Source organism: Centruroides vittatus, unplaced genomic scaffold (genome assembly GCF_030686945.1).
Source record: "Centruroides vittatus isolate TY-2023 unplaced genomic scaffold, ASM3068694v2 contig_3146, whole genome shotgun sequence".
NCBI classification, from domain to species: Eukaryota; Metazoa; Arthropoda; class Arachnida; order Scorpiones; family Buthidae; genus Centruroides; species Centruroides vittatus.
In genome coordinates this window covers 191254-204235 of record NW_027122026.1, presented here as the reverse complement: position 1 = coordinate 204235, position 12982 = coordinate 191254, and the positions used below count along the sequence as shown (strand labels likewise).

Sequence of the window (12982 nt, the reverse complement as noted above, 5' to 3'; positions counted from 1 at the left end):
TATATATATATATATATATATATATATATATATATTATAAATCACTTAATATTCAGAAAATGATGTCATAATTCTTTGAAATTTTTTTTTTTAAATTTCTGTTTAAAAAGTTTAAAATAAACATTTTCTTCAGAAAATAACGTATAAAATATATTATGCAAGCGCAGCTTTAGACTTGTTGAGGCCCTATAAGAGGCCTTATCCCTCATTAAATAAGAAGGCCTCGCACCTTTTAATTTATTAAGTTGTCGCCTAATAGCGTGAGGCCATAAGCTGTCTTTTGCCTTATTTTTGTGTAAATCAGGCCTTTCACCACATCTACATCTTATGTTAATCTATCTTTATCATTTACAAGAGCATACTCGATATTTCTAGGATTAATCCTACAGATAGTAAATATAATTTTGCTTAAAAACGAGAGATTTATCGTATGCAATTATTATAATATTGTTTTAAAAAAATAGTGATTCATTTCCTGATTAGAGAATTATCCTAAATTATGTCAATTTATCATGGCAAAACAAGAATTTTGCTTTAAAAAGATTAGGTTTATCTTCTGAACATAGAGATCAATCCTGGAATATGCAACCTTACAAAATCGAATTTGCTGTTGAAGTGATTAAGAAACCATTCTTCAATAAGATGTAAAGTGATATCTGAGTTTAAAATAACATAAAATAAGGTACTTTACCGATATTATAATTGTCTCCAATATATAAACCATACAAACACTAAAAATCTTTCAAATATACAAATTTATACGTAAAAAATGCATCAATGAGTTGTGTAACTTTCTCAGAAAAATGTTAAACTCGTATGTAGCGTCATTTGTTATGAGATTTTATTAAAAAAATTGTTTATATAATTAATTATTATAAAATAAAAAACGCTTCGTTTTGAGGTTAGAGATGAGTTTTACTATAAAAACCAAAAAGTTGTAAATGCTAATAACGAGTAAAATCGTTAAGTTCGACCCCACTCGAGATGTGGGTCCCCCTCTATCTTCCACCTTGGCTTGCAACCATCAAAATTTAATAGCGTCAATAGCCCTAATACACAAACCTTCATGTAGAATTTCAGAAATTTTCGAAGAAGGAGACAGGAGTTATTAAGCTTTAAAATGGGTGAACAAACTCGTGCCAACCCATAGACACATGCGCGCACTAACATCCATACATAAAGAAAAAATCCACAAAATCTACAACTTTTTATATTTCTCGACGTTTCAAAGCTTTGTGAGTTCAAAAATGTAAAAATATTGGAGAGGAGGGTTCATTTCTTTGACCGATTGTCATACTTTTCTGGCTGTTATGTATAACAGCGAGAAAGTAAAATCAAAGATCAATTTCAGATTGACGTTATGACTACAATTCTCTGATACGTCTCTCATTCGTTAAATCAAAATATCTAAATTCAAGTACAAATGTAGAAAATTTAAATTAAATAGCAGCATTTTAAAAAGTTTCAAATATAAACATCGTACAACATATCTTACATGTAACTTATCGTCTCAAAAAACACTATCTGATACTTAGCATTTTCCTGTACATGGCTTATTCCGGGATTAAGTCGTGGTTATAATATGAATTCACTTTCTTTCCAACAATATAATAAAATGAAAAGCTTAAATCGATAAGTTTTTTTCCAATTTTTCTATCAAACATTCGAGTCTATCTTTTGTTTTCTTTTCATCTAAAATGCTACTATATTATTAAAATTGAAATTGTACTTTCACTTGCTGCTTTTAGGTCTTACGGAAATTATACTTCTATTTTTCGAAAAATTGGGAAAGTGTATGAAAATTTTTATATTTTCTATTTCTAAATTAAGTTTTTCTTCACTGTTTAATTACTTGAAAATACCCATTTTTATATGCATATACAAGAATGGACAACAATAAATTTATGGGTCTTCTATGTAGAAAAAAATAATATTTTTGACTGGTTCGGCCTCCTTTACTTCTCACAAACTCTGTTTATATTGTGAAGATCACATCACCGTGTTTCTTTCAAGAACGCAATTGATTATGGAAATCTTCTTAAATTTATATTTTTCTTCTAAAGCTGATTTTTCTTGGATTATGATCCAACGATCAAGTCCTTCATCGATGGATCTGCTCTACAAATTGGATCTACTTCTTGCGAAGCTGATTTTCTTAGATTATTATACTTTAAGAAAATCAGCTTTACAAGAAGTAGATCCAATTTGTAGATCCAAAATTATATACAAAAGTTCTTGAAAATTGTAAACAGCACTTTAAAAAATTTTTCTTTCTTCGCTTTTTTTTCTGATTTTAATTACTTTATCGTTAATGTATATGATATATTTCAAATAAAATCCATCTTTTTATATCATATGTTACTGATTAAATTATTATAAAAGCAGATTAGGGCACAAACTGCACCCCGTTTACAGGCTGGCCGTAATTAAAGTTTCCCTACTCAGATCACTGTATAGCTGTAATCAATGAGCGGATTTACACCAAAATTTGTATACAAACTATGCAAAGGAAGCAGAAAAGAATTTTGCAAAAAATTAGTTCAAAAAACTTCCGTTAGAGGGCACTTTGACATATGTAGTTTGGAATATGACTTATCATGGAAATGTTTGAATTCTGGAAGACCTAGAGGATCATATTGCACTGCACGTGCGAAGCATCACTGAAGAGCAGTTGCGGTCAGCTTCACACTGTTCATCGCTTTCAAATTTTACATTTAAAAAATAAGGCACATATTCAATAACATTTCTTAAACATCAGCAACATTAGTAAATAGTCTCTGCAGAAGGAATTCCCTTGCGGGACGAATAAATGCGTTTTCAATGTGTTTTGTTGTTTTATTGCATATATCTTCCTGTAAAATTCCTCCTAGAAAAAGTTTTTGAACTAAATTTTATTTTCGCAAATCCTTTTCAGCATCTTTCTCATAGTCTGTATACAAATTTTAGTGCCAATCCGCTCACTGGCTACAGAATAGGCAAACTTTAATAATGGCCAAGCTGTACTTATACAGAAGATTATATTTGAAAGTTAAGTAATCAGAAAACTGTATAAAAACGTCTCATTTGTTTTCATTAAATCGAGTATGGATCGATTAAAAACTATACATACTGTAAGATGGCTAATGGGACTTTCTTAAGGCTATAGTGAAACGTATAAGAAGGATGACTAAGATTAAATTAGCGTTTCTTTGTGCTCCATAGCGCAACTTATACTCCCTTTTGAAGCTTATTTCAAACACGGATAATCTGCATGAAAATATGGTATTGCATATTTTTTTTTAAAATTACAATAGGAATAATCTTGCGACAACACATTTCCTCCCCCTGATTAACAGTAAAACCTGATTAAAATACATAAAACACAATGAATAAAGTACAATAAAGCAAAATACAAGTAAAACAAGCTATATAATTAGTCAGAAAGGTCTAGCTCCTGGCTTTTTGTATAACTCTGAGAAACCGTTGCGAATATTTCAGTTTAAATTTATTTATTCTTTATTCTTTTAAGTAATGTGCGTATATCTTAATAAATAATTTAATTCAGGGTATTTAGTTTTATATTTGTCAAAATTTCTGGGAAGGCTGTGAACAGGTCACCTTTGTGTTTATATCGCATCAGTATAGATCTGCTGGGAGTATTCTTCATACAAAACTAAATAAATAAATAAAATTTATTGAAATTTAAAGTAAATATTTGATATTTTTCTTAAATTTAAAGATGTATAAAAAAATTCGCTGTATGAAATTCGTGCTACTCTCCTCTTTCTGTATTAATTAATGTTTAAAAATGTATAAAAGCAATTTCAATAGAAGCGAAATATTTAATTTTTAATTAATGTTTAATTACGCTTATTTTTTCCTTATTTAACATAAAGCTGGGAGGAAAAAAAAAAAACAAATTCAAATACATTTTTCAAGATAAATTCTTCGGTTTGAATGCCTTTGAATAATATAATATATTTTAATTTAATATGAATAATTTTGTAAATTTTTGGATTTTTTTAAAAGTAATTAGAATTTATGTACAGCACGGAGCGCGTGACATATTCATTAAAGTGCAGTTTGTACGGCCATAATACAGTAATTGGTAGGTCTTACTTTAACTAAATTTGTCTATATTCTTCGAATTATCTTAATTAAAATATTTTATTTGTTTGTATAAGGCAAGGCGAAAGGCGAAACGTGGGCGACTTTCTATAGGAAATTGGCCCCTATTTAGGTGTTAAGCACGTGAAGAAACCCGGAAAACTCCACATGGTGAGGAGCCATTGGTGAGGAGCCAAACCACGACCAGTGTTTAGTAATTTTATTCACTCTGCCACTGGTGGGCTAAAAGTTTTTTTTTTTTTTTTAAATATTCTTAATAATTATAACCTACATTATAAAAATTTATTTAATTTTTCCTGTTTTTATAAATCATAAAACAGAAAAGTTTATATAAATCGCTATATTACAAGATTAAAAATAAGCGTAAGAATAATTTTTAAAAATTCATAAATATATTCAATACTTTTATACGATATTATAATGACAAAAATGGTTATAAAACTAAGTTCATTCTGGTGTATTTCGAATAACTTCTCATCCGAAAAAGATAAAATAAAATTATTCATCTTTATGATCCTTTAAAATAACTTATTACAGAACAACATGGAAAAAAAACAGTTTTAAACAAGGTAAAAAAATTCAGATTTATGCTTCCACCTGTCAAGATCTCATATGATAGGATTATCTTTCCCTTCCTGAAATTGATTTCTAGAAATATAACGAGAGAAAAAAATTCTGTGGTTGTCTAGCGCTTCATCTAGAATTTTTTCTTTAAATGTTTTTATCGTAGATTAAATTCACTTATTTCTTTTTAATACTAAAAATAAAAAATATATATATACACAATTTCTCGCTTCACTTATTGCTTTCCTTAATCGATTTTTTTCAACTTTTAATTAATTACGGACCGATTTTACTTTAACCATAAACAATTTTGTTTTTAATATATATTTATGAAGAAAATTTGATTACATGTACAAGATAAATTGATTAAATGCATATAACTAGATCAATATTGTGTATATAAATATATATAGGAGACAAACACATGACTATTCCTATAATATTCTGCATTATATAATTTATATATAGGAGTCATATATATCCGCTTACAGAATATATTATAGTCTATGAACTTATATCTCTAGAATATACTGTATATGAGGTAGAGGACATATTTATACATGTAACAATATATCTAATATCGCCTGTGTAGAGAAAATTGATTCTATATAGGCCTATGTATGCAGAATGTTTTATTTAGAAATCCATTTACGTTTTTCTTAGAGTGCATAGAACAATCTGTTCAACAAAAGAAAAAAAAGAAACCTTTCTTTATTAGAATCGACGATAGAATACTATCGATAAATCCCTTTGGATGAATAAAAGTTGACGTCATTCCAACAACAGATGTGAAGAAAAGAATTTTACAATAAACTCTTCTTAACAACCTCCCACCAAAAAAAAAATTTCCATTCAACTGCAATCAAATCACAGATTTAATTAACATTCGAAGCAATTTTACTTATTGAACGTTTTCTGTGAATTTTTTTATTTTTTTTATTTTATTTTACTTTATCGTCTTTCCTTTCTTGTAGTTGCTACTGAAACAGAATAATCTCTTAGTGAGAATATCATTTAAAGAATGAAAAAAGAAAGATGTACCTGACAGGAAAGTATAAATTAGTTCTAAGGATCCCCCCTGATAAGAAGTTTAAACGCTTTAATATATTCATTCTCTTTCTCCCAAGTGTATCTTAGAAAGGAAGTGATAATTAAAGTCGAAATTCTAACTGTTAATAACTTTTATAATGTAGAAAAGTCTAATTTATTTTGAAGTTTAGATTTTGTGCCGTTGTTTCTTTAAACACTTTCTGTGCTTATAAACTTTAATTATATTCGTAAATTATTTAAAATTCACAAAAAAAGAGAAGAAAATAATTAATATTTCTTAATTTAATGGCATTTTCCTCTAATTCTGAACTAAATTTTAGTACAATTCGTAATTTTTTAGTCGTGGAATTATACAAACTATAAGACACTTTAAAAGCCATAAATTTTCCTTCTGTTGATTGGCTGAAGGCGAAATATACGTAACAATGGATCAATCGCAATTGGTCGAATCTCTTTTTCAAATTCGTATCGTGATATACTTCATCCAATAAGCGGTCAGACTTTTTTTATTTTAAAAATTTCAAAATGTTTAGGTGTTTTTAACCCACCCGAATCAGAAAATTGTTGTACTCTGTGAAAGGTGACATCGAATTATATTGCATCCTGTACAAATAACTCAACATTGTCATATCTAATATAAAATTTAATCATTTCATACGACAGTTTTAAGCTATTTATAACAACAGAAAGTAACTAAATTATATTTTCCAAGTTTTATTACATCCAAGTTAACGCTTCTTGTCGTCAGTGATTAGAATTAATAAAATCTGCGATTTTTCCCACAATACAGGAAACTATTTGAAGGCTTTTAAACCACTTAAGATTGTCATTAAAATTGCAAAAATTTTAAAGAAATGTCTTGAAAAAATCCAAGAAAATTAAATTAAACGAAAATTCTAAAGTTAATTCGACTTTAGAATAATAAAATTAGTAAACTTTTCTATAATAAACTTCCATAATTTAATGATTTTTAGGAAATTTCAAAGGTAATTTTGCATATAATCAGTTAAAGATGCAATTCCTAACGATGAACCACTCACTGTTTGGAATTTTACTTGATTTACGTAGAATAATAATAGTGTAATAATATTTGGATTAATAATATTTACTGAAATCTCCATACTAAATGATCCATTTATTAACTTTTAACTTAGTTTGAATAGTCATAAATTAAAAGATAATTTTGGATTCAATCTCTACATCGAGTAGTTTAGCTTTAATATTTTATTACGCTAACAAATTTCCAAATTTTATGTTTATAAATTATATTGTTAATTAGGACTTAATTAGCAGAGAGCAATTTTATAACATAATTTTAAGGCAAAAATGATCTGGAGGAAGAGTTTTCTAACATTCGGGATTTTATGTTTCGTTAAAATTTTCATTAAACCAGAAAAATCAATATTTTCTATTGTTTTCAAGTATATTTTTCCTGTCTATTTTCGGTTTGTGAGCCTGAAATTATTTAGAATATTTACTCTATTCTCAGATGGCGATCCACTGGTTGGAAATCTACAGAAGTTTTCAAGATTTAGCTTCCACTTCAATACTATTCAGTGCTTTACGAAGCGTTAAAATTACTTTTTCATTGTAAAATCCACGTTTACTGAAATTAATTCACCTAGAATCTTATTTTCTCAGCCCATTTTCGGCTACTGAGCCTGAAAGTATTCGACAATACAATTTACTAAATTCTTGGGTTCGTGATCTACTGGTTGATAAACCGGAACATTTTTCCAGGATTAAATTCTGCTTCAGTGCTATTTAGTGCTTTATGAAGCTTTCAAAACGATTTTTTCCACTAGACAATCCACATTTTCCGAGATAAATTGGATTCTAAAGTATTGTTTCCCAACCGCTTTTTAGTTGGTGATCCCGAAACTAATAAAGCGATACTGTTTAATACACTGTAGAGCTCGCGATCTACTTATTGAGAAATTCTACTTTAACATTGATAATTTTAAACGTGATTAATTATCAAATATTACTTCCTCGTGATATTTTTCTGAAATTTTATCAGATATGATCATTTATCACGTTGTTAAAGTACAGTAAAATGAAATTAATAGTATCATAATTGCAACTAAAATGAATACTTTCGATACAGAATAATTTATTTTCAATAAAATATAATTACTTCCTTGTATAAATAAATATAGAGAGTGATAAAAACTCTTTTAGGAATTTATTTGATAAAAAATACTTCGTAAAATAAGCTTCATAAAATGTTATTATATAAAAAATTCATTATATTAAATTCCATGTCAAGTTCTCGATGCATTTTACTCATAAAATATTTCGTTCAATAAGCTACATAATACATTGTTTTATAAAATATTTACTAAGTTAATGCCGTTCCATTATATATTCTCTGTAGTAAAATATATAAAATTGTATAAAATATTTCTTGCAGTGAGTTTTATGAAATTATTACGTTGTTTTTTATTATTTTTTTATATTAATTCCCATAATATATTGTCTTTTTGTGATAAATATACTATATTTACTTTCGTGTAGGAGAAACAAGAAAAAGAAAGAGGACATCCAAGGTTATATACAACATAAAACAATGGATAGAATCTGCATCAGATAGAAAGACACGGAGAAAAAGGATCAACAAGTCTTCTGTATAGCAAATGCAACGAGGAGAAAAAGAAATTTACTTTCATAAATTTTATATTACACTATCATTATATAAAATACTCTTCTAATTAATTCATCAAATGTTGATTTTGATGGAATAAGGCAATGCAACTTGTGAGCGATCTGTCAGGAGGAAGATACAGCATTTTCTAGACTATCTGTAAAGAAGCAGGGCCATATTTAGGTGTGACACGTGAAGAAAACCTAGAAAACTCCACATGGCCAGCATGTTAGTCAGGTGCGAACCCACTACGAACTGATTAAGTCGAATGATTTTATTCACTTGGTTAGTATAATTACTACCATAAAGTGTTGTTTCTATAAAATATTCCTTATGATTAGTTCTAGAAGTATCCTAAGAATATTTTATAGAAACAGTATAATTAATAAAGTATTCATTATAATATCTTTCCTTATAATATCGTTCCTATGAAATATTAATTATAATTAATCCGTAAAATGCTGTTTCTGTGACATGTTATAATTAATCCCCTAAATGTTGTTTAATGAAAGATTTCTTACAGTTAATCCCATAATCAGCATTATGAAATGTTGATTTGTTAATATTTGCTATAATTATCTCATGGACATTACATTACATGTTTTACACAGAAAATTTCATACATCACCTATAAAAACATGATTTTAAAAAATAAATGCAATAAAATATTATTTAAATCAATATACTGGTTACATTCACCATCAGAAAATGACATTTTACAAAATATTCAATAGAGAATACTTCATAAAATCGGTGTACGAATCGACGTTTCGAATATTTTTTATATTCTAAACGTTGATTCAATCACAAAAACATTAATAATCAATCGTAAAAAATCCAGCAACGAGTTGCGTAACTTTCCCGGCAAAAAAAGTTAAAATTGCGTTAAAAGATTTTTTAAAAAAACTTTTTATATTATTAATTATTACAGAACGGTAAAAAAGCTTAACTTTGAGAGTAAAGACGAGTTGAAAAAATTGTAAATGCTAATAACGAGTAAAATTCTTAAGTCCGACCCCACTGGAGATATGATATTTGACCCCTCTACCTCCCCATATACTTAACCTTTAACCACTAAACTTTACTAGTATCAATTCCCCTGACACACAAACCTCTCTGCAAAATTTCAGAAATTTTCGACCAAAGGTACAGGAGTTATTAAGCTTCAAAAATCATGCCTTTACATAAACATCTACAAGGTGTATCAGTACAGCGGTTACAAACTTTCAGGAGAAATAGAGTACACATAGACGATGGGAAATCATATAGTAATGCATGGTCGGAAACGCTTTCCTGGCGCGGTAGTGACGACACGAAACACAAGAAAGAAAAGACATGAACAGGTTGAGAAAACATGTTTATTATTCTTAGTACAACAAAAATGCTGGGTCGTCTTTGGCTGGTGTACGCGATACGTCAAGGTACTGATGTAGGAAACTCCCGTTAACAGTGCTGAGGAACTTGTTGCACGCATCGTGACAGCTACTGGGAAAGTCCGGGACACGCCCGGTATTTTCGACAACGTTAGATCTTCAATGAACCGGAGATGTGAGGCCTGCATCACGGCCCGGGGTCGTAATTTCAAACACCTTCGTTGATTTTCGCTGTACTACGAATAATAAACATGTTTTCTCACCCTGTTCGTGTCCTTCATTTCTTGTGTTTTGTGTGGTCACTACCGCGCCAGGAAAGCGTTTCCGACCATGCATTGCTATGTGATTTTCCATCGTCTAGGTGTACTCTATCTCTCTCCTAGAAGTTTGTAACCGCTGTACTGATACACCCTGTATATACAGAAAAATCCTCGAATTTATTTGCATTTCTCGACGTTTCAAGGTCACCCGAGTGCAAAAATCTAAAAATCTGGAAGGTCATTTTTTGACAGACCATCATACCATCCCTCTGTTCTATTATATATTGTATAACAGCAGAGAAGTAAAAAATAATTTTCTGAATTGATACTTCACCTCAACACCATTATCTTTAAATCTTTCATTATTAAAATTGGAAGGAAACAAATTAAAATAAAGAAAATTGAAAAAGGATCTTCTATAATTTTCATTGATTTTTACTTTACGTAATAAAACGAAAAACAATTAGCTTACGAAAAAATATGTAGTCTTAAACTGCAATTTTACGTTATACAACATTGAAGAGTACTGCAAATACATTAGATCTTAACGAAAAATCACCGATCAATGTCATTAAAGGAGCTTCTACTGATGTCTTCTAGGAATTCCACATTTTTTTTAGCTTATACATCTTTTTTTTCAGGATTAGTTCGTCATATTGCTGAAATGGCATTCTTCCACTTCCTTTCATTCTCTAAATTTCTCTACTTTATTTAAATCCCTCTTCTCCTCCTTCTGATGCAATTTGACTAACAAGAAAGAACATATAATTTATTTCTATTTTTTAAATTAGTCTAAATTAACTGTTTAAACATCATAAAAAAACATTCGTAACGAGCTAAATCTTTAAAAAAATATTAACATTTTTTTCCCTTATAAATTGCGATTTTTTGATGTGGAAAAGTTCCTTATTTTTTTATTTGAGAAATTCTGAATCACGTGGTTCGTAGTGACAAAAATTCTTTACTTTTTTATATTTTTATTCTGATATAAAGGTGTCAGCCATGTTCATTGACATGGAAATCCACTTACACTTGCCACCGCAGTTAAGAGAAAATCGTTATGTCGAGACTTATAGTAAATAATTTCATACAATTATATTCTGCATATAATAAATCTATACTACAGCACGTATTTTACGTGTTCCGGTATACGTTTATATTATAGAATATTTATTATAATAATTCTCACAAAATGTTTTGTGAAATAACTACAGAAACATTAGATAAAATAATTTTATAACGTTACAATAAGCTTTATAAAACAATGATTCATAGGTTCTATACAGCTCTATAAAATATTGATATTAAGTTATGAAGTACTACAGTCAATCCTATAAAATATTTTATGAAATCTCATTAAAGTAAACATTATAAATCAATATTTTTAAAGCTATTCTCTACAGTAAAACATTGTTTCACCTCTAGAAAACTGTTTTTTACAGCAGTAAACGTTACTTTTTTACATTGTTTCACTTCATAAAATAATGCACCCATAAGTAAACTCTGTAAAACACTGTTTTAAACTCAGAAAACAATGATTTTAAAAATACTCTTTACAGTAAACTGTATAAAACATTATTTCACCCTACAAAACATTGATTTTTTTCAGATATATCTCCTAGTAAACTGTATGAAACATTGTTTTGTTCCCAGAAAACATTATTTTTCAAGGTACTCCTTACATTAAATTTTATAAAACAGTGTTTCATATATTTTCACTTTAAAAAACATTTTTTCATAAATCAATAAAATAAATTTTAGATGAATCGATTCATAAAATACACACTTCATCATAATGTATAAAATATTCATAAAAATATAATTTAATTGATTTTTTTTGTAAAGTACTAATTCTGTATGGTTCTATAAATATCTACGTATATATTTTTAATCGTTCTGATTTTATTTACATAACTGGAAAGAAAAATCTATGGAGAAGTCGAAGTCCATCAAAGATTTTGAAATCGATGCGAAAAGAACAAATGAAAATAGATGTTGCAGACTCATAAGCATTCAGCAAATAACTGAAAAGGTATTTCTGATTTATTCTAATGTCACGTGATAGAGATATTATTTTAAATATATATATATATATATATATATATATATATATATCATTATTAGAGCATTATCAATAGACATGTTACTGATTATGTTATTGTTTAATGATTACAAGATTCTTTCGCATCTTTATGTACAAATTTAAACGTAGAAAACTTGAAAAATACTCTAAAAGTCTCGAATAATGTCCAAGAAAGCCTTTTAAATGCTATTTTAGGACATTTTTAGTAACTGTTCTAGGAAAATTTTACAAGAATAATCAAATATTTACACAATTTTTTTTCGGTTTTACAATATAGATATAAAAGTACAGTTATAAAAACACATTCTTGACCGGTCTAATCGATTTTAATATTTTTGTAAGCCGAAAATTAGAACTTGTATTTAGCGATTGCTGCATTTCTCAATTTCATTATTATCATCAAATTATAGCTACGAATAAGTTCTAAATTTGTACTAATTTATACTACTAAAATTATTTAATTACGTTATTTATATTAATGATAGAAGCTATGTGACTCTACAGTGAAATAGCTTAAACCGAGAATAGCTCGCATAATATTTGATCAATTAATTTGTACGGTCGGAGAAATATTGGAAATTTTTACTTTTTAATTCATTTAATTGAATTTATAAATTTCTCTCTATGTAATTAAATATTCGGTAATCTTGTGTATACGTTAATAACTATGTACAGACAACCTGTAAATAACTGCCACTGACGGAAGAAAAAGCCGTTGTTCGGAGTTATCTTGTATGAATTTCAAAAAAGAAATGTTACCGAGAAAATGGCCGCCTGTTAGAGGTGGCCGTCATTGGAGGTTCGACTATTACAATGAAGAGTATCTGAAATAATGTATACAACCTTCAACCCAAACCTTATAAGTATGAAACCATTGCATGTTTCATTACTGTATTTACTC

The 12982-nt window shown here is 28.2% G+C and overlaps 1 protein-coding gene across 3 annotated transcripts in view; it reads left to right on the top strand.

Moving 5' to 3' along the window:
- Positions 1 to 11887: 11887 nt before the first annotated feature.
- Positions 11888 to 12982, top strand: part of LOC136973337 (transmembrane protein 8B-like) — a 75932-nt gene continuing 74837 nt past the window's right edge. Inside the window, exon 1 of one of the 3 annotated variants that reach the window (XM_067268072.1) lies at positions 11888 to 12030. The gene's annotated coding sequence lies outside the window, so the exon portion shown is untranslated. The remainder of the gene's footprint in view (positions 12031 to 12982) is intronic. The other 2 variants (XM_067268070.1, XM_067268071.1) reach the window with 2 other exon arrangements.